This window comes from Pelodiscus sinensis, chromosome 12 (genome assembly GCF_049634645.1).
Source record: "Pelodiscus sinensis isolate JC-2024 chromosome 12, ASM4963464v1, whole genome shotgun sequence".
Lineage (NCBI taxonomy): Eukaryota > Metazoa > Chordata > Testudines > Trionychidae > Pelodiscus > Pelodiscus sinensis.
Genome location: NC_134722.1, coordinates 32,356,939 through 32,382,590, shown reverse-complemented (window position 1 = coordinate 32,382,590; position 25,652 = coordinate 32,356,939). Strand labels below are relative to the sequence as shown.

The following is a 25,652-nucleotide window of genomic DNA, read 5'->3' as shown; positions in this document are numbered from 1 at the left end:
TGATAAGAAGCTGCTGCAAACCAAACTTAATGGTCCTAGCTTTTCCTGTTTAGGCGGAGTCCTTGAACAAATTGACTCACAGATGGATGGACAGACATACAGACAGACAAAGTTTCTAAAATATTTAGTAGATTTTGCATATGATAAAATCTATATCACTTTTTCAAAATTCAGTCTTTAGGAAGATACATTCTTATTTGTGTTTTTTACTGATTAACACCTGCAGCAAGAACTGTGAATAGTTGTAATGGATGTGGATGGAATGTCATTACAGTATGTCTTAGGGGCTCTTTAAAGCATAAGAGCTTGATTCCATATATAGTTGGTTTAAAGTTTGTGGTATTAATGTTCATACCAGTGTTGTGATTCTTTCCACAAAATGATGTTCAGTATCTAATAAGTGGGTGGCTTCTTTCTTATATACAAACCTACAATATTCTATGGCTTTTTTAAAATAAGCCTTCTATATTAGTAGGTTTGACTGTAATAGTGTATTTAATGAAAGTGTAGCTTTATCAAAACTTGCTATAGCTTGTCAAGAGGTTTTTTATTTTGTTTTTAGAAAGCAAAGCACCGTAAGTGTTTATGGTACCTTACAAACATGTGTAGTGCCTGCCCCTCTGAATTTACAGTACAAGGGCCTGACAAGTCAGTACAAAAAAAGTAGTCCTACTTACCGACAGTTACTGATCCTTCGAGCTCTCTCAGGGTCAAACTTCTATTGCCTTAAGTTACCTGGCTTTATTGAAAACAGTAGTGGTGGGGTGATTTGTTGTTGTTCTTGAATAACATGCTGTTGTATGGAAAACTGACCAATCCTGACCAGAAGTAATACGGGTTACCTCTCCAATAGTACAGCTTTGCAACATAGGAGAAAATTTGTCTAATCCTGAGATGTAATGGGCACCCACAACTGCCATAGATTTCAACTGACAGATTGCCAAATTCAATCCATTAGATTTACAGGACAGATATATTTTACAGTAAATTGATTGTTTTAACTCTGTTATTAACAACTCAGATGTTCTAACACTGCAGCAAAAATGTAAAACAATCAGAGTTCAGCATGTGCACAGCTCATAGTATTGGACTTTAGGGTTAGGATTAGAATGTCAGAAATCTCTTCTTATTGTCACAACATCCGTCAGTGTTCAGTTTTAAATTAAATCTCAGTAATTCCTTCAATTTGAGGTATTTTGTATTATCCCAATAGAATATTAGAGAGGGGTTAAAATAATAAGCCATTTGTAGTTGCACCAGGCATTCATTCTGTACAGGTACTGTGACGATGCACATTTTTCCTCCTGTGTTGCAGTGAGATAGTGTCTATGAATGATATGTCTCACCATGAGATATAACTTCTGGTTACCTTTTGTTTCGTCTGTAAAACAATGAGTTCTGTTGACTCACACTGATGCAACATAGCATACAAACTTTCTTGCCACATCATACTGTCTGAAGAAACTACATGTCACCACAGAGACAAATAAAATTATACTTAATAAGTACCAACCACAGAGAGTCACTAAAGTTAAAAGGAAACAGACAGTTATATACTATAATTTGAAATAGAATTAAACCTCACCAAATTAAATTTAGTACAAATATTTATTTAGCCGAGATTATCCTAAATTCAAGTCCTTCCTTGTTATTGCATTGGTTGGACATTAGGTAAAACTTCCTAACTATCAGGGTGGTTAAACACTGGAATAAATTGCCTAGGGAGGTTGTGGAATCTCCAGCATGGGAGATACTTAAAAATAGGCTAGAGCAATGATTTAGATGGTGCTTGATCTTTGTGATTTAGATGGTGCTCGTGATTGCATGGGACTGGACTTGATGACCTCTCGAGGTCCCTTTTATTTCTAGTATTCTATTATTTTATCCAGCGGTTGGGGAGGGAAGGCATGATCATACCACCAATGGCAAAACACCCATTAGTGTTTCAGGATAAGCTCATTTATGTGACATTTTTCTTATTACCTGCTTTGCTCTTTCTCTGTTTGCATATGCGCTAATCAAGATCACTATTTCTCATTGTATACAGGTGTATATGTTACATACTGTATATCATATTCTGTAGTGCTTCTGGTTTACAGAGCTTTACAGACAGTAACTAAATCTCCTAGCATATTTGTGAGTTAGGTAGATAGGAAAGAAAGATTCACAATTTTACAGACAGGCAAGCAGACACAGAGGCTGATGGCCAGATTGTTGTGTTTGGGGTTACACCTTTTTAAAACAGAATAATGACATTCACATCATTAGAGCTACTTTATTTATTTAAAATATTTTTACCTTGCCTGTCTAGATGTAGGGGTGTATGGAAAGGATAGAGAACTTGGCCCTAAATGATTTATACTAGGCTACACAGTCCAGGTGTTCTGACTCTTAATGCTAGATTCTGAGGGCTGGACTCAGTTCCTATTTAAGTGAATGGGAGGTTTTCGCTTCATTTCCATGGGCTCTGCATCAGGTCCTAGCCACATGTTTTCTTGGTAAGAGCAGCAATAGTATTTTTAAAGGAGAAATCTGCCACTTATGCCCACGAGGTAACTCTGTTATCTTTGATAAACTGTGCATTGCTAGTGTTTCCCAGAATGCCATGCACTCTTCCACAGTTAGCCCAGCTGCTCATCACCAAGCTGACATAAAGGGAACCGTAATCGAAATCCCAGTGTGGATACTAAATATCTGACATTTTCAGTCTGCATTTGCACCAGCCGAAGCCTCTACACACTTCATGAAGCAGGCATCAAGTTAACAAAATAATTTATAGAAGTGTAACTTGAATTTGTGTTTCCAATCTGTAAAGTTCTCTTATGATGAACTCATTTACTCAGTTGTAAGACTGAACAAAGACTTGGGTTCCAGTTCGGCAGCTTTATTCATGTTGAGCAACACTTAATTATTCAAGCAAATCAATTGATGTTGTAAAATTTGGCTCTTAATTTGGCATAAAAAATTGTTTCTGCTGCCTACATACACACACAACCTACCTATTTAGGAACTGAAAAAGTGCTTTTTTGTTTGGGGTATGAAATTTGCATAATCTTTCTTTTTAAATGTTATTTTTTAACGTGCCAGCAAACACCTACAAGTGGAAGAGGGTATTAGTTCTCCTTTGAAATAGCAGTAATGAAGAGAATTAAGATTTCTGTTTAAACAGGTCTTGAAAACCAATTGTCCAGACCTCACTAAAAGTGTTTCTGAGACTATCTTAGCTACTATGGCCCTCTAATGGTACTACTGAAAATATTGTTTGCTTACTCTCCCCATTTGTATATATGAAAGGTTGACAAAATGAAAATCGATTCTTTCATTTTGTTTCTTTTTATATACAGTATTTATTTTCTTTTTCTTTACTTTTTACTTCTGTGTAAAATAAGTAGAAACATAAAATAATGGCACCCTTTTAATTGAGAAATGTTACGTTCAGCAATTATTATATTAAGACCACTGCTTGTTATATTTGGTTATATATTAAACGCTTGATTGACGAAAACCAAATAAAAATGGAACACCAAAACAAAACCCGTGTAAAGATAATATAGACTACTGCGAGAATGTAATGTTTGAGAGACCTTTTAAAATCAGCTCTTCTGTGGACCATAAAAAAGGAATCCTATTGTCATTATTTCTTTTAAGGCCCTAGTGCTGAGATTATGTCTCTACATGATTTTCAAATGTTGTTTCACACACATTTTACAGTGCTCTCTCTCTGACTCTGTCTGTCTTTCTGTCTCGCTCTGTCTCTAGTGCATCTGTGAAGAATCCTAGAAACCTTGGTGAACTGAGGTGAGTAAGATGCCTTTCTTTCATATTTCAGAGAGATTTGAGAATCCCTTTTTCTGGTTTCCTGGATATGTAATCTCCAAAGCCATTGTTCAAACCAGCAGATGGTGCTGTGCTGCATGTTATGAGTCTACATATCAAACAGAATTATTGAACCAGAAAGCTGCTAAAAGTTTCTAGTGCACTGCCTGAGCTGAAACAAATGTTTGTTGAATTAAGTAGTGATTTCCTTGAGTCTGGGAGACTATTTTACTGGCTATGTTTTCAGCCTTTAGATGTTAACATATGCCATATATCGTTTTTTCCTTGTGGAATAAGGGGTACCCAACTACACTTAAACCAACTGTAACTGTTCATGTCACTTAGTGAAGGTTTGAATTTTCTGATAGAATAACTCATAAAACTTTCATATTAAAAGATAAAATGGTTTAGAAGACAAAGAAATGCTGAAAACTGTAAGTAAAAACAGCAGCTAAGTTTTTTACTTAAGAAATGGAGGGAGTAATTTTTCTGGTAAAATCCCTAGCTGTGTGAATAGCACAAAACAATTAAAATATCCAATTGTATAGTGTATATTAGCCAAGGGATAAAGATGGTAAGTTGAGACTGATCTGATGACAGCTAGATCCATCTTTTAGTGAAATACGGTGTTAGAGAAATTAAATGACGTTGCTTTCATGGTTAGTTTGTGATATTTTTGTATATTGCCCTGTGCCTCAGGTTTTTTTAACAAAAGGGTTAAGTAAAAATTCCGATTCAAGAATTAAATGTGGAGTCCTTGAATTGTAAATAAGACTGTTCCAAGGTTTCAATTTGCTGTATTAGTCAGTGACAAGTACAACATTTTTAATGCATGCCATAAGATTAGTCTTCCCAAAGTAAACAAGCAGTAGTCTGTATGCATCTCTAGCAACTGGTTAGGGTTATATGTATGCAGCTTTGTTTCTGATAATGGATTCAAGTTCAACATAAATAAAAACAGTGTACATTAAATAGACCCAAGGAGGATAAATATCTAATTGCCGTAATCTGCAGCTAGAATTGAATGAATGTAAACATGCTAACCATGGAATACAATTCTTCAGAACACAGCAAGGCTAGCTGGATGATGATTATTAGCTAAGTATATGCAATTGTGTTTTGTCTGTAAATCTTTTCCTCTCCAAAGCTGGTAACTGACATTTTTAGGAGGCTTTTCTAATTCAATAAGGTGGATGTAGTTTTTAACATAAGATATAATTTTAAGCAATACAGGAGGTTTTGTAGTGTTGCACTGAAGCACATTTTGCTAAATAATGGCCATTTCTCTGAAAAAAAACCTTATATCATTGAAGTATGTTTCATTATTCAGATATATTTATTTTGGAAATAAAATTACATTTTAATTTTAATCTGAAGCCTATTTTATTACATGTATCATGTATTGTGTGGCTATAAGATAGGTATAATGTTTTGAATTTGTTCAGTGGAACAGATGTATTTCTGTGTAAAATCATTGGTCCTTGTACTTCCTTTCAAAAATAAATTATTACTGTGGATATTTATATTCTCATAATGCATGAAATAGGCCCTTGCAAAGCCAGAAGTTTTAATAATCATGATGCTTTGCAGCCAAGTTAACTAGGAGAACTCCAAATTGTAAATATTGAAATAGTGTAGCATAATATATTCTTGAGAAAGTAACCCTACATGCAGAGTAATAGTTCATTTCTGAGGAACAAACCTAGTTCTTCTAAACAATTACGTTGAATGGTATAATGAGGTATTCTACATACATGGCAGCATTCACTTCTGATAAAGCTGGGTTTTGACATGAAGCTTTAGCTCAACAGGAAATGAAGATTTAAAAACAACGGTTCTGGATAATGTATGAATACATTTTCCTTATCTGCTAGAAAAATAGTTCTCTGTAATTTAGAACTGTTACATCTAAAATTCCCATGGGAGAATCAAGCTAATACAATATAGTGTGATGTTATATCAGAGTACATACATGCGTTGTATTAATAATACAAAATGGAAATACTGATTTGTAAAAATTGTTTAATGTTGTGTCAATATTCAGTGTAGTTCTTTTGAGTTTTTGGACTTGCCTTAATCCATTTCTTTGGAGGAAGACAATTATTTGGACATGTGTGGCTATCGTTTCTTAATCAAGCAATTCAAAACTTAAAGCCACATGTGAAATCACTTTGCTAAATGGATTTTTTAGCATATGAAACTACCAATGAATATTATCAAAGGGAGGAAAATAGTGGTAGCAGTTTTTAAGTAAACCAAGTAATTTTGCTTCTTCCATAGTCTGAGGTAATTTTTATGATAAGGAGACATTTGGATTTTAAAAAGGGGGAGTTGTTCTGTAAAGTTTAACTCTGAGATTAGTGGATGAAAATAGATATCTAAGAAATAGAAATTATACGTTATATCTTCAGGTAATGTGTATGAATGCAAATCAAATATATTTAGGTGTTAGGAAATTTTGGAGGTTATTATCAGTCCTTTTGAACTATTTACAATGGCAGGGAAAATTCAGTTGACATTTCAAAAAATAATATGTAAAATTGTATTTAAAGAGAATTAAGTTACATTGCGTTGTATTCATATGTTGAAGAATTTTACTTCCTAAACTTCTATTTTAGGACAAAGAAACTTTATCATGTAAAATACTATGTAATGAAACAAAATATTTCCTCGTATTGTAAAAGGGTTAATATTGCGCTTATGTGTATATTTATCTTCTTGCTAATTTAAATTATTATACCTTGTAATAAATTATATTTTGCATGTAAAGTTCCTATTTAACATTCTGAAAATGAGAATTTAAATGACTAACCCACTTGTCCTTGAACTCATTGCTTTATTTCACTTCCTCTCACTTCATCATTTAATTTGTATGGTTTCCAAATCGTAGTGATAATCATCTATTAGTACCCCCGGTGACAGAGGGCAGGGCACTGTTGTATCAGAGTTAATAAAGCAGAAACACAAGCCTAATTACTATGGGAGATAAGCCATGCTGGCAAGATTTACCTTCCACAACTTCTATATGTGGTTAATTCTTCGTAATAAATAAAGATACATAAAGAAAAAGTTGATAGAAGGCTGAGAAATTCTCATTGATATGAGCATTACAAAAATTGTGTGTGTGTGAATAATTAAATAAATACATTACTAAAACAATTTGCAGGTGTTAATGAGCTTTCAGGTCTTTGGTCACCTTTAGAAATGTTTTTATTATGCATTTCCAAATGGTTATGTAAGAATTACAATATGCACACTTTCAGACTGAACATGCAGGCATAAATATACTTTAGGGAATCAACAAAAATATATGCATAGATGCAGATGTATATTGTATATAGGTTTAATATACACATAATATTTTACTTTGTGAAGTATATTTAAAAAGTAGTCTAAAGACCAGATTAATAAACTATATTACAACAAGGCCATCTTGAGTAATAAGATTAGTATTTTCTGATAGCAATTTTTTTTGTTGACAAATCAAACAACTATCTCTGATGCTTTGATATCCTATCTATATGACAACTTTCTTATTGCAGGTTGAAGTTACACTTCAGTAACATGACTCCAATACAGAAAGTTGACCTGTGAATTTAACAATGGAAAAATCTGAGTTGTAATGACTGTAAAGACAAAGTTTATTTAAATTATTTAAATAGATAAGTGACTACTATATATATGTTTTATCAAAATTAATTCTCATACTTAGCCAAAAGTATACATATTTTACTCCATCTATTTGTGTGGGTATTAAGTAGATCTGGAAAGTTTTAAATTAGTGTCTGGGTTATATTAGTTATGATGATTTTTTTATGATGAGATTAAACCTCTATTAACCAAGAAGAAATATATCTAATACTTATGCTGTGAAATGGAAAAAGTACTAATATAGTTCATTCTGGGCTTTATATAAAAGTTGTATTGATTGACTGCATTTTAATTTTAATTTAAGCTTTATGATTCAATCTGTGTCTATTTTTAATTTAAGTGGATTACATTCTTTAAAGAGCCTTTTACTGTAGTGACTTGGATGTACTATATTATTAGGTACTATGAGTTCAGCTTCTACAAATCTGTTAATACATAAAACCATAAGAAGCCTCTTATGTTCAAACCAGGTTAGAGTGAAGACATCAGATTAATATTTGATCATGTAGAAGTGCCCTTAATCAGATTTACTTATTTCTCAACTGAGTGTTTCTGCAATTATCATAATTGTTGTGCTAAATATGTTTGTCTTTATATCTGGCTTTGGGCATAATCTTCTCTCTTGAAACCCACTCACTGTGAGATTCAGATTCCTGTACAAAACCCAATTAATATTAAGATGACATTCCCTGATGAGTTCCTAAAGAGCCAGCAGCTGAGCAGACTCTGTAACATTCTTAAGTACAGACTACTTGAATGATCAAGAGCATCTGAGGGAGAGACACAATTCAATAATCCCTTTCTCAGGAAAGTCAAGAGTCCTGTGAGATAAGAGTGAAATCAAAGGAACACATCAGAAAGAAAATGACTGGTATAGTCTTGTAGTGTCTCTATTAAAATGCAAAAGTTATGGATTTTTAAGGGTGATGGGAACCTTTTCTGTTTTATTGATTTCTTTTTATAGTTTGATGATTTCTCTAAGATTATCTTAAAAGCTTAAAGAAAAAAGAGGCTTCATCAAAAGGTATCTTACATGACAGGAACATACACAGTTTTTGTTTCCATTATGTTACCAAAGAAATGTACTGTATAGATAAGGAGAAAAACACTCAGCTCAGGATATTTTCACTGAATCCTTGTCTGGGATATTTAACTTGCATGCCACATGTGTATATGATGGCAGCTGTTAATTACATTTTAATTATTCTGATGATGTACAAATGAATGACACAGTTCCAATTTTACTTGCACTGAGAGAAATGGTCTTAGGAAAGGTGAATGAAGGCACAAGGAGGAAACTCGGAGACTTTGCTGCAGTATTATTTCATCTTGTTTTACCTTACTTTATATGTATGTAAATGGCAACACGCATGTTTTCTAACATCCTTCTTTACTATCTAATATCAACAACTAAATTTACTACTGTCTGAAGGTGACATCTAACCCATTGATTTGTAATCAGAAATTGGTTTCCTGTCACTTTAAAATTGAAGCACTAAGGGGCAGTAAAAACAAGCCTGTCTCTTTCAAATGGAGTTCTGGTTCATGCCATTACATGCTCCTTTTTTTTTTTTTTTTTTTTTTTTTTTTAAAGTATAACAGTTAAAAAAATCATTTCAGTATGCCTAAAATAGTTTATTATACCCTTTTAGATGTTACTCCCTGAACCAGCTTTGGATACCCAAATAAGTAGGTTGTGCCTTGAATTAAAAAAAAGTAACCTGCTTTTGAAGTACTTTTTTCAAAATCACCATAATTAAGATGCACTTTTGGTTAGTTATGATTACATAGTTGTATCTGAAGTTTACAGAGTTGGAAAAATATTTGTAGCAAAATGTTTGATTTTCACTATAATAAAGGGTTAAATATGGAAAGAATTGTATTTTAGTACTGAGCCAGTAATCTCTGTAAGTCCTATTGAATGATCAGGAAAGCAAAATGTATCTCTTTAATACCCTTCCCATTGCATTTTTAAGTTAGGGGAATTTTCTCTATTTGACATCAGATCTTTCCATTTATCTTAAATAGATGTGTAAAGATATAGTTGGAAATCAGTAACAGTAATGAAAATGCAGCACAAGAACTTTCCAAATGCAAAATATTTAAAGTATCCATCCCTACTTTCTAGTCCTGTTTATTATATATTATGGTGTATTTTTTGCAACTGAGAACTTTATACTGAGAAAAATATATAATTAAATTTCAAGAAGTGTGACCTGTCAGATTTAGCATTTCTGCTCATTATCCCCATACCAGCCTAGACCAAATTATGAAATATGCAGAATAAAATGTGCTGCATTAGTTGTCTTCTAGTCTTCCTTCTAATTAATATTCAAAAGAATCAGAAGAAAAAATGAACACCTAAATCATATATACGTATATGCCTTTTGAGTTTTATTATAAAGGCAAAATAACCCCTTACTTGGTTAAAATCTAACTTAAGAGTCAACATACAAAGGTGACTGCTCTGTAATGCTAGACATATCTGTATTATGTGGGCATGTTACAGCTCCACCAGAATCTCTCAATAGTAATTATTATGCCAAGCACCCTGTTGGCACAATTACACTAAAGCTCTAATTAGTAGCAGTAAGATTAGAACCCCTACATGTTAAATCTGTAGAGGCAAAGCTGAGTGAAGGATTTAAAACAGTTTCAAAACATTGTATTGTCTTTATTACAGTCTTTATAGTTCAGTAAAGAAGGGTTTTCTATAAAATGCACTTAAAATAATCTGGTCCTGTCACTAAAAATAGGAAAGATAAGGTAATTGCAGTCAAACCTTGCTACTCTGCTTCTATCTAGGTGCTTTATATCTGAAGTGACAAATCCAGTGAACTCCAGTGGAAGTTACATACTTCCTTTTTGTTGGATGAATTGGTATTTTTTTCAGCTCAGTGAACTATTTTCTTATCAGTTCCAGTCAGGAAAAAAAGGGATCCCTGAGTATTATGTGCCATACTTGTCTTCCTGTTCATTGGTAGTCTTGTATCATAAACAACCAGACAGAGAAGTTTATTACATCATTTGTAAATCATCATCCTGGCCAATGCAATTCTTGATTCTCACCATTTCTCCAAGTCCTTATTCACTATACTGTAAAACCAAACGAAATATTAACTTGACTTGATAGGCAACACATCAATGCTGGGATACTTGACCTGAGCAGCATCAGTCTGTGGGCCTGTTTCCTGAGGTTGGAGGACAGGAATAATGGGTAGTGTAACACTTTGCAGACATATTGTCAACTCCTTGCTTTCACTGTCTGGAAAATTATATGCTAGTAGCTGTCTAAGCATTACTAGAAAGAGAAGGCTTTTTGAGTTGTTGTGAAGGATTGTAGTGAGCTACAGAACGCATAAAATGCTCACAGAGGATGCAATGTCATTGAGTTTGGGGAATAGCTACGAACAAACAAGTAATGAGCACTTCTTTGCTGCATAGTATATGTACAATAGTGAGAAAATGTGTTTCTTTTTCATTGCTTGATCGTAAAAATATTATATTTAATTAATGAATAATTTGTAAGAATAGGAGGACAAAATTAGATGTTTGTATCTTTTGTTTTTGACCTTTCATAAATCTCATGTTGACCAAAAATTGTTTCTCTGTTAGGCAAGCTGCTATTTTCTGGATTCTGTTATATTTCATGAGTGAGAGGGTAGACTGGTGTAAATGGAAATAATTCCATTGAAGGCAATGGAGTTACTGAAATTCACATCAGCTCAAATTCTGGCCCACTGAGCCTTTAAACTTCCACCTGATGAAACCAGGATTTCCTGCATAGTGGGGTGAATTCCAGTGAATAACCGTGAGTTCTTAATTCAGGAAAGACAGTCCTTACCTCCAAGACAGGTGGAAGTTGAATCCAGAACAATAGGTCTGAAACTAAATCTTTAATAATTTCCCATAAGTCACTCTGCTACTCGCACACATTTACGTAGAGCTTGCGGGAAAAATATATATAGTGTATTCAAAATCTTATTCTATTTTTCATCCAAAAATGATTTGGGCATGCTTGGGAAGCAGAAACCTTCAAAATATATGCACTGAAGTTGGATATTCTTTGAAGACATTGTAATGCTTAGATAGTCTCACTCATTGAAGTCAGTGAAAATATTCCCACTGATTCCAATGGGTTTTGGATTACGCCTGCAGAAGGCAACCATCTGTGCCTGCACAAAGGAAGGAGAAAATCTAACATACATGGCTCTGAAGATTCAGGAATCAGCAGATATGGATGCAGGGAGGTTCCAGGCAGTCCCAAGAATGAGAGTTTTCACAAGAAACGTTGCCCCTTGCCTCTCCCATCCTTCTCTCCAGATGGAACAATTGCAGTAAAAAACAATGGGTGGTTCTGTAGTATCTTAGGATATGTCTACACTTGCTCCATAGTTCGAACTAGGGATGCAAATGTAGGCGACCAAAATTGCTAATGAAGCGGGGATTTAAGTATCCCGCACTTCATTAGCATGATCTCGCTGGCGCGTTACTCTGCTCAACAGCTGTTTCGAAAGTGAAAGTGCACACCGGAGAGTGTTAGTTTGATCCAAACCCCTTGGTTCGAACTAACATTACTCCTCATATTTAAATCCCCGCTTCATTAGCAATTTCGGTCGCCTACATCTGCATCCTTAGTTCGAACTAGGGTGCAAGGATAGATGTACTCTTAGAGACTAAACAAAAAATATATATGGTGTCATGAACTTTCATGGGCACAACCCTCGTCTTCAGATGAGTCAGTCATCTGAAGAAATGGGTTGTGCCCATGAAAGGTCATGACACCATATATATTTTTTGGTTTGTAAGTCCTTGTCTACACTACGGAGTTTTTTTTTTTTAAACAACAAGCATCCGCACTACCAAGCCTGTTGTTTCAAAATAATGGGCGGGTTATTTTGTAATAACTTCTGCTTTCCACAAAGACTAACTCTTATTTCAAAATAATGTCATTGTGGATGCTCCACGGTTGCTATTTCAAAATAACTATTCCCTAAAGTCATTCAAAGTAATTACTCCCCAGTGCTTGCTGGGGATTTAAATATCCTGCACTTCATTAGCATGATCTCGCTGGCGCGTTACTCTGCTCAACAGCTGTTTTGAAAGTGAGGTAGCACATCCACATTAAGGAAACCTGCCTCAGACTAATTTTGAAACTTCCCTGTAGTGTGAACACACTATTTCAAAATGGTTATTTCTGGAGTTATTATTTGGAAATAAGTTATTTTGAAGTTTCCTAGTGTAGACATGCCCTTAGGTGCTACAGGACCACCTGTTGTTTTTAAAGTTTTTTTTTTTTTCAGTAAATAGAGTAAGCAGATGCTTGTGGGTGTTTTCTCTGCTCCATATCCCAATGGCAAAGGTGTGGAACCTTTTTTTCCGTTCGGGGGCTGCTGGACCACAGAAACATCTGTCGGGGGATGCACACAAGTGAGAAGTAAAACAAACAAAAACAAACCCTCACTGACATGGCCCCAACTGAGAAGGAGAAAGACACTCCCCACATTCCCCTCACACACCAGAGCTCTGCGGGGAGAGGCTAGTAAATTTTGTGTGCTCCAGCCTTGCAGAGTGGACGGTGGCAGGGGGAGGGGCTGGAGGGCCAGTGCAGGCTCCCCAATGCTGGTGGGAGCTCCGAGCCTCAGGCCCCCCAGGTCTTAGGTTCCCCACACGTGCCCTATGGTGTCTTCCCTATGGATTACCCTAGTAGAGGAGGTAATCCTGCACTTTGGTCTTATATGTTTTGTCACACACGAGAGGGCTGCATCAGTGACTTGTGCTGCAGCAGAGGGGAGCATCCTCTCCATTACAGTGCATTAACTCTGCTACAGGCATTGCAACTACAGCAACCTTGTTTAATCAGCCTAGTATGTTATTTTGCATAAATGCAAAGATGTGTAAGGGAACAGGTGAAAATCATCAGAGGGCTGGTAAGGTATTGTTTTTTACATGCATTAGTCAGGCTTAGTTTATATACAATCATTCCTTTCCTCTCTGCATGGCAGACTCAAGAGCCTGCTGTCTTTTAATTTCAATATTTACCTTGATGAAATCTTCAACCTTGTAGTTTTAAGGAAATAAGATCTGCAGGAGAAGAATACATATTAACTCATCAATAAATAAAAACACAACACCTATTGTTAAATTTTAAAAATATGATTTTTACAAAGAATTTTAAATTGTAACTGTTCCATTTCTTTTATTGTTAGAACTATTAAATGCATATTAGCATGGTCATTTTTATTTAATGGAAACAAATAACAGTTAATCTTATTGGGAGGTTAAGTGGGTTTACTCTGTATAGGGCAAATCCCAGATGAATGTTTTCTTTTTTTAAAGAATAGCTTTAGTCACTGACAGATGGTCTCTGTCTGAGTCTCTCTGTAGACTGATACAGTTTCTTTTTACACATTTATGAAAGTTGTAGATATAGATATTCAGTAATATGCTGTCGTATAGGACAAAGAGCAAGCCTGCTGGACTGATAGGATTAGATTTCAGATCAGTGACAGATGGCTGGTTTAGCAAGGCAGATAAAACTTAAAAGAATAAAAAACCACTTTGTAAGTAAAACACAATGGAAGAATGTCAGGAAGAACCAGTTTCTTCTTAGCTGAAGACAATGGGGTAGCACTGGGTTTAACTCAGTGGAAATTTGGGTATCATTAGTACATTTTGACTATTGGGTTAATTTCTGATATTCAAATCATTCTAGAAAGAAATTGCTTTGCGATCTTATCTGTAAGTGCAAGGAGACAGTAGATCAGTTACTCTGATATGGAATACTGTTAAATAACTTGCTCCGTGTCCCCTTACAATCGTAGAAGTGTTACTTCTATTTCTACTGCAAAGTTATTTTAAAAATACATTTATATCTCTAGCAACCTCTATCATCCTACTGGTCAAGACCATATTTTTGCTTACTTCATATGCTACATTTAAAGTTATAACATCATTATAACCTTAGTCAAATAACCATATAGCATATTTAGTGGTAATTTGTCACACTAAAATTATTCATAGGTGTCCTGTTATATTTATGTGCTATGCCATATTATGTTTTCTAGCAATGCAGTTTGCTAGATTTCATAGATTTACTGTGTCTGCTTTTTTTATGACTGACATAGCAATAACCAGATTGCAAAGATATTTATGTTGTTTGTGGCTTAGCAAGATAATTAAAGGATATAAATTAATCAAGTGCAATTAATTAGAAACTTTATGTTCACAGCAGTCCTTCTTTGCATGTATAATTTATATTTATTGATTTCCTGGCTTTCATTAGCCTATGAGATAACAGCAAAAATGCATTAGAGAAAAAATGTACAATTAGCGTGAGAGTGAACCCTGGCATAATTGATAGATCAGCACATGTTTGGGGCAAATATAAAGCTTTGTTAACTGTCATAAGCAGTTACAATTGATAAGTGGTATTTCACTACATATCTCTCAGCTGATTAATGGTGTTTTTAAAGAGTCCTCTTAATGGGAAGCTGATAGGTTGGTTGAATTTACATTTTAATCAGAGTATTTATGATGGAGGCAGCTCTAAGATATTCTTTGGCACAGTCGTGTAAGGAACTTTTCCTGAGGGATCTAATGGAAGAGGAAACATTTTAACATGGGTACTCACCTTCTCCATCTTCTTTATTTGTGCCATTTGATCAGCACATGGGAGATGCAAAAATATTCATTGGGCAGTAATAATTTGCCAGTGATGGCTAGTGGGGTAAAAAGGAATAATGGCAAAAATCCAGTTCCTTCAGTGTCTTGCTCCTAACCACTAAGGTAAAATCTGCATGAAAGCAGAGCGAGGAGCTACAAGAACAGTTGCAAGGCACACAAAGAAAGGGAGAGAACTTTCTGGCAGAAGTGATTCACAGCAATCACTTTGAGATCTTCAGTTCATGTGCTCCTGACAAGGTGTGCCTAGGCCATAATTGTAGTTTTGCTGGAAGACAGGTGAGTGTTCTATGACTGCAGGCTTGACTGTAGTGGATAAAAGGCAACCATATCACTGGCTGCTGAATTGTCAAGAATCCATCCTTAGTGGCATGGAAAGGCAGCCATAACTATAATCTGTCACAGTGGCATTTATATCTATACGAGCAACACATGTGATTAGAATGGAGACAAAAAAGGTGGCAGTTGGTTGAATTTGGAGGAAAAGTGGCTCTGAAAATACATATCATGGCATGCACGCTAATGTGTCAATACTAGAAAAACCTGTTGTTGCTTTAGGTCAAATTCTATAAAAGGAATCAGAGGGCAGGTCTGCACATCTCGTCCCTTGGTAACTGACTAACACTAAATGTTTAGATTCAGGGCAGTCCACACAAGATAAGATTCTGCTTTCCTTAAAATATTGTTTTCCAGAGTATCTCATCTGGTAATCCGGAGACTTAGGTTTTCATAGTTTGTATATTGTTAAAATTGTGAATGATGAGTTAGTGCTGTGAAAAGGGCAAAGAGCAAGTGAGGGCCTGGGGCAGAGACTGGAGCACTGTGGAGATGAGTTGCGGAGTTAAATTAATAGGAAGAGAGAGTATCAGGTTTAATGGACTTCAGGGAGTTCTTTTCATTCAAAAGTGGTTTTCAACATTGTATAACAAAAGATCAGTGCCCCCATGACGGGGGATATCTCTGGGCAGAATTCAGGAATGAGGCGCAAGATGACCTGAACAAAATTTTCAGATACTGTAGCATCCGTAGAATATGCACAACAAGATGAACTCTGACTGTAGCTAAGGAATTGTGAAGTTAAAGGAGCTATATACTCCATCTTAGTTTAAATTTGATGGTATCCCATTACAGAATACTATTAATGAAATTTCCAGCCCCAAATGAAAGTGTAGGAGCCAACAAATAAAGCTGAAATAAAAATGAAGCCTTCTAATAATATATTCAAAGCATTCTGTTGGGGCAGTTCAGGATTAAGAGGAAAGTAGTGGATGAAGATAAACCCCTTTCTTGTGTTTTAACAGCTAATAGTAACAGACACCAGGTTCAAGGACACATATCTGAATAAAAACAATAAGGAGCCCTGTGGTACCTTAAAAACTAACAAGTTTATTTTGGGCAAAAACTTTTGTAGTCTGAAACCCACCTCATTAGATGCATGAAGTGGAAACTTCAGTTTGGTAGCTTTACATACACATGCAAAGATGGGGTATGTGTTATATTAGTATGTGGAGGATCAATGCTAATGAGATTAATCCAATCAGGATGGATGTGGTCCATTCCCAAAGTGGATGAGAGAGTGAAAATACCAAAAGGGGGAAAATTACTTTTTTGTAGTGACTGTCTCTGTTCGGACCCAGTCTCGTAGTGTCAAGTTTGCATCTGCAGTTCCATGCTGAAGTATGTTTTTGAAGGTTTTTTTGGGTGAACTAAAGCAACTCTGTTACTGATAGTCCAGGAAGACTGAAGTGCTCTCCTACTTGTTTATGAATGTTATTCTTGATGACTGATTTGTGTTCATATATTCTGTTTCCTAGAGACAGTTTGATTTGTACAATGTACATGGCAGAGGGGCATTGCTGACACAGGATGGTATATATCACATTATTAGATTTGCAGGTGAGTGAAGTCCCAATGGTGTGGCTGATATAGTTAGGTCCTATGATGGTGTCTCTTGAGTAGCTATGTGGACAGACTTGGCAATGGAGTTTGTTGCAGGGATTGGTTAGTGTTTCTGTTGTATGGTGTGTAGTTGGTAGTGAGTATTAACTTCAGATTGGGGGCTACCTGTAAATGAGGACTGGCTTGCCTGCCAAGGTCTGTGCAAATGAGGGAAAATCTTCCTGGATAAGTTGTAGAGACTTGATGATGTGCTGGAGAGGCTTTAGCTGAGGGCTGTAAGTGATGACCAGTGGCGATCTGTTAGTATCCTTGTTGGATCTGTCCTGTGGTAGGTGATTTTTGGGTTCCCATCTGGCTTTGTCAATCTGTTTCTTCACTTCTCCAGGTGGGTATTTTAAGAATACTGCATAGAGATCCCGTAGATGTTTGTCCCTCTGTCTGAGGGATTGGAACAAATGTGGTTGTAGGTTGAAACTACAGAGCTGGAATTACAAGAATGTCCTGTTTCTGGTATGTACATTAGGTTTACCAGAGAATGTCTTGTGAGGCTTTAAATGAAAGACAGAATCAGACTGGTCATTAATATCATTGTGAAATATATGTACACTACTACGTAAGAAGCTGTATATGTGTGTATATAGAAAACATTTTAAGTCCATGTCAGGGCATGATTGACTATCAGGTTTTCTGTCAGATGAGAGATGTTCATTCAGCTGTCTCCATATTGAGATGTAGATTAAGCATTGCAAAGTAACACAATGGATATCCATTTATATAAAGAATCAATAGAGAGATTTGAAATTAACAGGGAAGTGAAACACAAGATGAAGTATAGATCATGAACTTTGGGGATATAAGTAAAAGGTACCCTTAGACTCTTTTCCTGCACCTAGAAAGTAAATAGGCAATGCATTCACACTGATGAAAGCAAAGCCAAAGCCAGCCTTACCTGAAGATTATGCAAAAAGTTTTAGAGAAGAGAAACATTATTAGATAGGTTAACCTAATAGTTAAGTTTAGTCTCTAGAAAACACGTTATGATTTTGTTTTATTTGCAATCTTTTTTCCCCATTAACCTTACTCACTTTGGCTGTGTCTAGATTGGCATGATTTTCTGGAAATGTTTTTAACTGAAAAGTTTTCTGTTAAAAGCATTTTTGGAACAGAGCATCTAGATTGGCATGGACGCTTTTCCTCAAAAGCACTTTTTGCAGAAAAGCGTCCGTACCAATCTAGACGTGCTTTTCCGCAAAAAAGCCCCGATCGCCATTTTTGCGATCAGGGCTTTTTTGCAGAAAACAAATCTGAGCTGTCTACACTGGCCCTTTTGTGCAAAAGCTTTGCACAAAAGAGACTTTTGCCTGAACAGGAGCAGAATAGTATTTCTGCAAGAAGCACTGATTTCTTACAGTAGGAAGTCAGTGCTTTTGTGGAAATTGTAGCGGCCAGTGTAGACAGCTGGCAAGTTTTTCCAGAAAAGCGGCTCATTTTCCGGAAAAATTGGCCAGTCTAAACACAGCCTTCGGGTACATCTACACTGCATGGCTATTTCAAAATAAGCTATTCTGGGATAGTTATTCCAAAATAGCGTATTTTGAAATAGCAAGTCTACACTGCAGGGAAGTCTCAAAATTAGTCCGAGGCAGGCTTTCCTAATGTAGACATGTTATCTCAATTTAGAGCCCCAGGAGCCACTGGGGAGGAATCACTTAGAATGGCACTGGTGAGGAGCTATTTTAAAATAGCACTGGAGCGTTTACACATGCCTTATTTTGAAATAGCTATTTTGGAATAGGCGTTATTCCTCATAGAATGAGGTTTACAGATTTCAGAATAAGCCATCCATTATTTTGAAATTATTTCAAAATAATGGAATGGCTGTGTAGACGCTCACATTATTATTTCGAAATAATGCTACTTATCTCGAAATAAAGGTGCGGTGTAGATTAACCCTTTTTCTTGGATCTTTGCTACCAAACTTACCCTTGTTTTCACTATGATTATAACTCAGTGCTGTGATATTAAAGAAGGTTGCTGATCCTAAGGTGCAACATATAAATTGGCAACGGTTGGGGAATGTCTCAGTGAGATTCAGAAACAGGAGTGCACCAATTGTTAACCAGCAAGGCAAAAAACCTTTTTTTGATGGCTAATAAGCTGGAGGTATCAGGGAACTGACACTAAGTTATACACACTTCTCCCTCAGCTGAAGGTGGGGAATAGGGGTAACAAGGTGACTTTCTCTCCTGGGCACCTCAAGACAGTCACATTCTGATATTGCTAATAAAAGTTGTTTGACACCAGAACTGAAATTTATCAGGCATCCCTAAAATGATCCTTTTTCCTGTGTAGAGACAAGCCTGAAATGGGTAACTTAATGGAAGTAATGAGGTTATATTGCATATATTCAATGGCAACAGTAGAATATGAATGGCCTGATGCAAAATACATTAAAATAAATTGAGAGACATCGATTGATTTCAGTTGGATTAGGCCCTTATTGATGTAATGCTCCATTTATGAAAGCAGAAAATGACTTTTCAACATAGATTTATGAAATGCACCAAAGAAGTTAAATCATGGACCGTTTCCTTTTGGCCATCCCCATTGGGGTACTGTGCAAGGAGAGGCATGCCTGTGGTACTGGAAGGAGGGTATAGGTCAAGATATCTACCTGCATTTAGTCTCAGGTAGTCTTGCCTTTCCTTGACAAAAGTCATTCAATCATATTTGCTTGCCATTATTTGTCTAACTTAAAGTCTCCAAGGTTTGCCTACTATGCCCTTATTTTACCGTAGTTTGTCCTTTTTTTCCTCTGTAAGCTTCTTGAAGCTGGGATCCTTGTAATTTATGTCTAGAACAGAGTTAATCATTTTGTCAGCACTTAACAAGGAATAAATAATAAAGCCAATATGTCTTGCGTATAGGGAAGGAGATTTCAGCAGATGAATATGAAAGCTTAGGTACACCAAATGCTTTTATGTACAGAATATGCAATGATCGGAAATTATGGTAATCAGAGAACTTTCTACTTTACGTTATTCTCAAATTACATGTGTAAATACTTACCTCACTAAAAGGTTATTTGCAGTTTATGCACACATCATAATTTTCATTATGCTAAATTAAACCATGTTAGTTAAACAGTCTGTTATCCAGTTTAAGCACTTGTTCATAACAAAACAGACGAGGTAGAGTGTTCTGTTTCTTACCTTATTGATGTTGCTGGAATGACTGAAAATGAATTGATTAATATATAAATTTTCTCTTCATCTCATCAAATGCCATCTATGCTTTGTGTGTGGATATGGGGGGCAGTAATCTGGGTTTAATTTTTAAAGAACAGTCTAAATCAATTGTTTGTATAGTTTGACAAAGCTAAGTAAAATGTACAAAGTGGATTACACTGAATTAGTCTCTGAAACTTTCAACAGAAAGGATTATGGTACAAAACTTGGAAAGTCTATGTAATAACAAAAAGTAATAAAATGTCCCAAGTGAATGAATGCTAGCTCATGTGCACGTTAGATCTTACATTAGAAGAATTTTACATCATAGTATATAATATTTTATATCAGATAAATAGTTTACTGACTGAAACTGAACTATTTGATTGAACAATTAGTTTCACATCTTACCTGCTGGAAGTAAACAAAAAGGGTTTTTTCCTCATCAAATGACAGTTTTATAAACAACTTGGAAAAGGATTTAACACTCCAGAGAGAGATAGCATCCAAAGTGATGGTGTTTTCATTCATTATTTGAATTCAGAAAATGGAGGCTTCTAAATAAGCAATTTAGATGAAGCAATTTTCAGGACAATACAAAGGTAGACTGTTTTATTGCATTCTGAGTATGAGCTTACTGCATCTTCAACCTGTGTTGTGTGTAATCATTAGGTTGAATTAGGTAGGTTGTGTGTGTAGAAACAGCTTTTCAATAGAGCTGCTAGAGAAAGCTCTTCATGTGCTGTTTAGACTTCAGCTACTATTCATCTCAAAATTCCTTGGAATCTATAGCTAGTTTAAAAAAACTTTCATTGTAATAGCTGTGGATTACATTATAATTATATATTTATATATACTACACTTGAATATTTGTTATGTTTCAGTATTATCAAAGCAATAAATTTTTACCTTGTCAAAATGATTTGACATTATTAGAATGAATCATTTTGATTCCTCCAAATTTCCAAATATTTTGGAAACTTGGAAATGTCAGGTGGCTTGAATTTCCCTTTTTTGACCAGCTGTATTGGAATCTTCTCAGTTTAAAAGAAAAGAAAAAAAAAAAGATGTACATTCAGTATAGAAATGCAACCAGGTGCTGGATCTTTTTAAGTACTCAACTTTCTATCTTTGTTTGTAAGGGACTTGCTCAATGCAACACACAGACGCAGTGTCAGGATTAGGTATATTTATCAGAAGTTCTTACCACAGGATAACACCTTCACAGAGTGTACATTTTCAGAAGCGGCGAGGAGTCCTGTGGGAGGTTGCCGCTTTTGCAGATTCAGACTAACACGGCTACCTCTCTGATAATTTTCAGAAGGCCAATAACTTTTTTGTGGGTACTACCTATGCCAGCAATTGAAGTATGTTGATATTTTTGTATCTGCTATGTAATGTCAAATGAAAATCTGAATACTTAACGCCTCTGATTATTCTGTTGGCATATTTAGAAGATAGATGCACAAGTATTTTTGTCTGGGGCTACAAGCAAAAATATTTCCCTTATAACATCCCTTATAACATCCAGCTGTCAGCAATACTAAGCTGACCATAAGAAATGCTTTGATGATATTTGGCATGAAAAACAGTATATAAATGTAAGGATTTATTTTTGTAACCTACCAGTCCACAAATACAGGATGCATAATGCATTTGGGTGGGATTTTCAACAATGCTCATCTTTGGCCTAATTCTGCTCCCATTCAATCCAACAGAACTGAAATGTTGACTTCAGTGGAGCAGAGTTAAGCCAATCTGTTCTCTGATGGAAACCCCACCCTGACTCCAGTTTCAGAAATCTAATGATGTTAAATCAGTGTTTGAATAAATGAAATTTAATATTTGGGGGAGCTTTAAAGACTATAGAAAATAAAATGAAAAGAGGGTGGTATGTATTTACATTCCTGGTATTGATAGCTCACTTCCAAGTGAACTGAGTTCATATGTAAAAATTATGGGGGAAGGCTAACTTCAGAGGAAGAAATAATTACATCTGTCTACAGTTGTAAGCATGATCAGAGACTGACTTCATACTAGTTTTGTCTTCAGTAGAAATTTAAAATCAGTTAAATGAAATATTGCATTCAAGCTACGGTAATTTACAGAAATGTTTTTAAAATGTTTCCTTCATCCTCAGCTTACAATGAAAGTTCATTTGATGCCTCAGTTAATTTCATAAATGGGTCTGTGGCATACATAATGATGCAATCCTGTTTGCTATGTCTATGTCCTCCTTAGAATAATAATGAAAATTGAATGGAAAAATAGGTTAGGGTTGTGTGCCAAACAATGCAACCATCTTCTTTGGAAATGTTTTAGTGAATTAATAGTATTTCAACTAGATGTATATCTATTTTAATTAAAATATTAGATAGTTCTGTTATTATGACTAGAGCTACTACTTAGAAATGAAACTGATCTATTCTCAAAATGTTATGATTAGTATCACAGAATCAAAAGATAAGGATAGTAATTCTGTACCGATTTATAACATACCATTAATCTTTATATTTCCTATTAATGATAATTTCCTCATATATGCTTTATTATTTTAACTATAAGAATTTTAAGTGATGGGTTGACTTTTATTGTCCAGTCATTCATCCACATCTTCAATTTGGTACCAAGTACTAGGAGTAAAACCATGTCAATGCACCATCTTGTAGGCTCTTCTTGTAGATAAGTTGCCATTGGAAGCGTAACAAATGAGTTTACAAGCACTGGAGGAAGATCGCTTACACGCCAACCACAAAGTATGCATCCTAAAAGTGAAACTCTTCCTAGTTGAAGTTAATGGAAGACTTTTTTCAATGGACAAGGATTTTACTTTAAAACTCTATTCTGTGGATCACTCCAGTGATCACTCCAGTCTTCAGTGGCTCAGTGTCAACACATCTCATTTTCTGAATGACCAAATATGGCTCTGCTTCAACACTGTGGACTAGGGGCCATATCTTGTGTTTGGTGGTTTGCGGCAAACGCAGATTATCAGAATTAGTGAAGAAACACACAAGACTGTCGCAGAGAAATAACTGTTATATTAAAAACGAATAGTTCTGTGGCACCTTAGAGACTAACAAAAATATATATGTAGTATCACGAGTGGGGCAAAACCAACTTCTTCAGATGAAATGATGTTGAGTTCACTCAAGGAATAGCTGACCTTGAAAATTATGGGATGGCATCAACCAATTCAGAGCTCTGTTCTCTGCAGGAAAATAATTATACGAATTTGCTTCTGACTGCAGATGCTTCCTTCACTATTTATACGATAGTCTATTTAAACTCCTTTGATGGTAATGGTGAAGAGCACGGGAAAATTGGCAGGTTATTCTGTGAAAAAATTGAAAAGCAATCAGTATTGTAAAGTAACAGGTGGGGTTTTTTGGTTTTGGTTTTTGTCTATAAGAGAATTGAGAAGGTGAGGGAGAAGCCAATCTGATTTGCTAGACTGGATTGGTGGGGGGAGGAGGGGAAAGAGAGAGAGAGAGAGAGCTCAGCATTGGGATGAGGGGAAGGGTTATGGCAATTTAATGAAACTGAATGAGAGAAATACTAGGATGCACATTCATATTGAAAGGGTATTGATGACAATGGAAATATGCTTTTAGTATACCACTGAAGATACTGATATTCAATAACTATCACAATAGTGTCAGCTGAAACAGAATTTAGTCCATTTTGATGAGAATTAAAGCAGAGTTCTATTAGCTGATCTGTTTTATTACCTTGGAAAGCATACCAGTAGTCTGGGTTGTAACCACTCTCCAGGTGTCTCAGTGGTAAATCTCCTCCTGTTATGCAATCTAGTGGCATCAGAACAAAAACATGATCCAAGATTGTGAACATAACATGGGTTATGTTACTCTCTGAATCAGATGTGATTCTCGTTTCACAAAAGGAAAGAAGAAATTAGGATTTTTATTTTTCAATTTATGGCAGTCTTACAGGCTTGTCCATCATTGTGCAGATGTTCTTAAATGAGATCCTTTATGATAGGCTAGTTCTATGGTATATACAGTACGGCAATACTAAGTACTCATCAGAACCTGAAGACACTGTGGAAATTTATTTTTCAGTGAAAACTGCAGCATGGAAATCCAAAAGGTGATGATTGCACGACAATAATGCGGTATTTTTAATCAAACTTCAGTTTTGTAGGTATATTATGGATGTGTTAAGTCTGTCTGTGTAGAATTGTTGGGAAAGTGGCCTGTTAAGCTAACACTATAGAGGAAATGCAACATCGAACATCACTGCATGAAGAAAGGGAAATCTGGTGAAGGTACCTATGTCAAGATGAAGAAGCAGCATTGAACATGGGTTTACAAAGGGTACAAAGCTAATGAGGTGAGATGAGGCAAGAAAAAGGGCTTGCATTATTTGTAGCAAAACCAAAAAAGAACATAGTGAAGACATGCAAAGGTCATTTCTTCTTCCGAGTTATTCTCACTGAGACTTTCTGTGAGTTGCAGAAGAATATTACGAAGAATATTATTGGAAAACAGTGTTCCCTCTAAACTGGGGCAGCACAGCTTCACAGGTGATAAATCAGCTTCTTCCAATCAGTCAGCTCCATGCCCTGAGCCTCTGACTGGGCGGGACCAATTAATTATCTGTGAAGCTGTGCTGCCACACAATTTAGTGGGAACATTGTTGGAAGGACAGCATTTTGGAAAGTAAGAAGACATAGGAGCTGTTGTATTAATGGTATTACAGTGGAACTAATCGAGAGGCATGTTGAAGTTGGAATAACTCCTTGCATAATCTTGCTTTCTTCTCTAATTTAAACTCACCTAAAATCCCATGCATTTATTTAAACACGTACTATAATAATGTGTAATTTACATAATCTACCCATCCCTTCTCAATTTCATTTACCTGAAGATAAATTTATTTTGGTTCCCTTGAAACAAAAGAAATTTGTGGTGTAGATGTTTCTAAGGCGACTTACAACCATGGCTGTGGGTGTGCAGGTTTTGTTCCATGGACAAACAAGGTAGATTATCATTAGCCTTGATGCTAGGTAACTATCTTTCTCAACAAGGTTGAGTATGGCTTGAGAGGATCTTTCTAAATTGGCCAGTGATTCTTTTTATGATGAAATAGACATATCTGCAATGATGCAGAAATAAATTAATTTTCATAGGAGAACAAGGTAGTGTGAAAGACAGAACTGAGAATCCAACTATGATGTCACTAGTTGGCCCAAAAGTTGCAAGAAAAGGATAGAACTCATTGCAATAGCAGATCTGAAACATGTAACCAGATCTGGGAGCTGTTGTTTGCCACTCCTACCAAATGGACAGCTCTTTTTGAAGGACAGCACCATGAGAATTTTTGGAAATTTCAGAATTAAAGTAAACCCAATGT

At 35.6% G+C, this 25,652-nt stretch overlaps 1 long non-coding RNA gene across 2 annotated transcripts in view; it reads left to right on the top strand.

Moving 5' to 3' along the window:
* Window positions 1-25,652, top strand: part of LOC142831159 (uncharacterized) — a 63,154-nt gene that overhangs the window by 20,098 nt on the left and 17,404 nt on the right. For both annotated transcript variants that reach the window (XR_012906830.1, XR_012906831.1), the window contains exon 2: window positions 3,760-3,798. This is a non-coding gene — a long non-coding RNA (uncharacterized LOC142831159). The remainder of the gene's footprint in view (window positions 1-3,759; window positions 3,799-25,652) is intronic.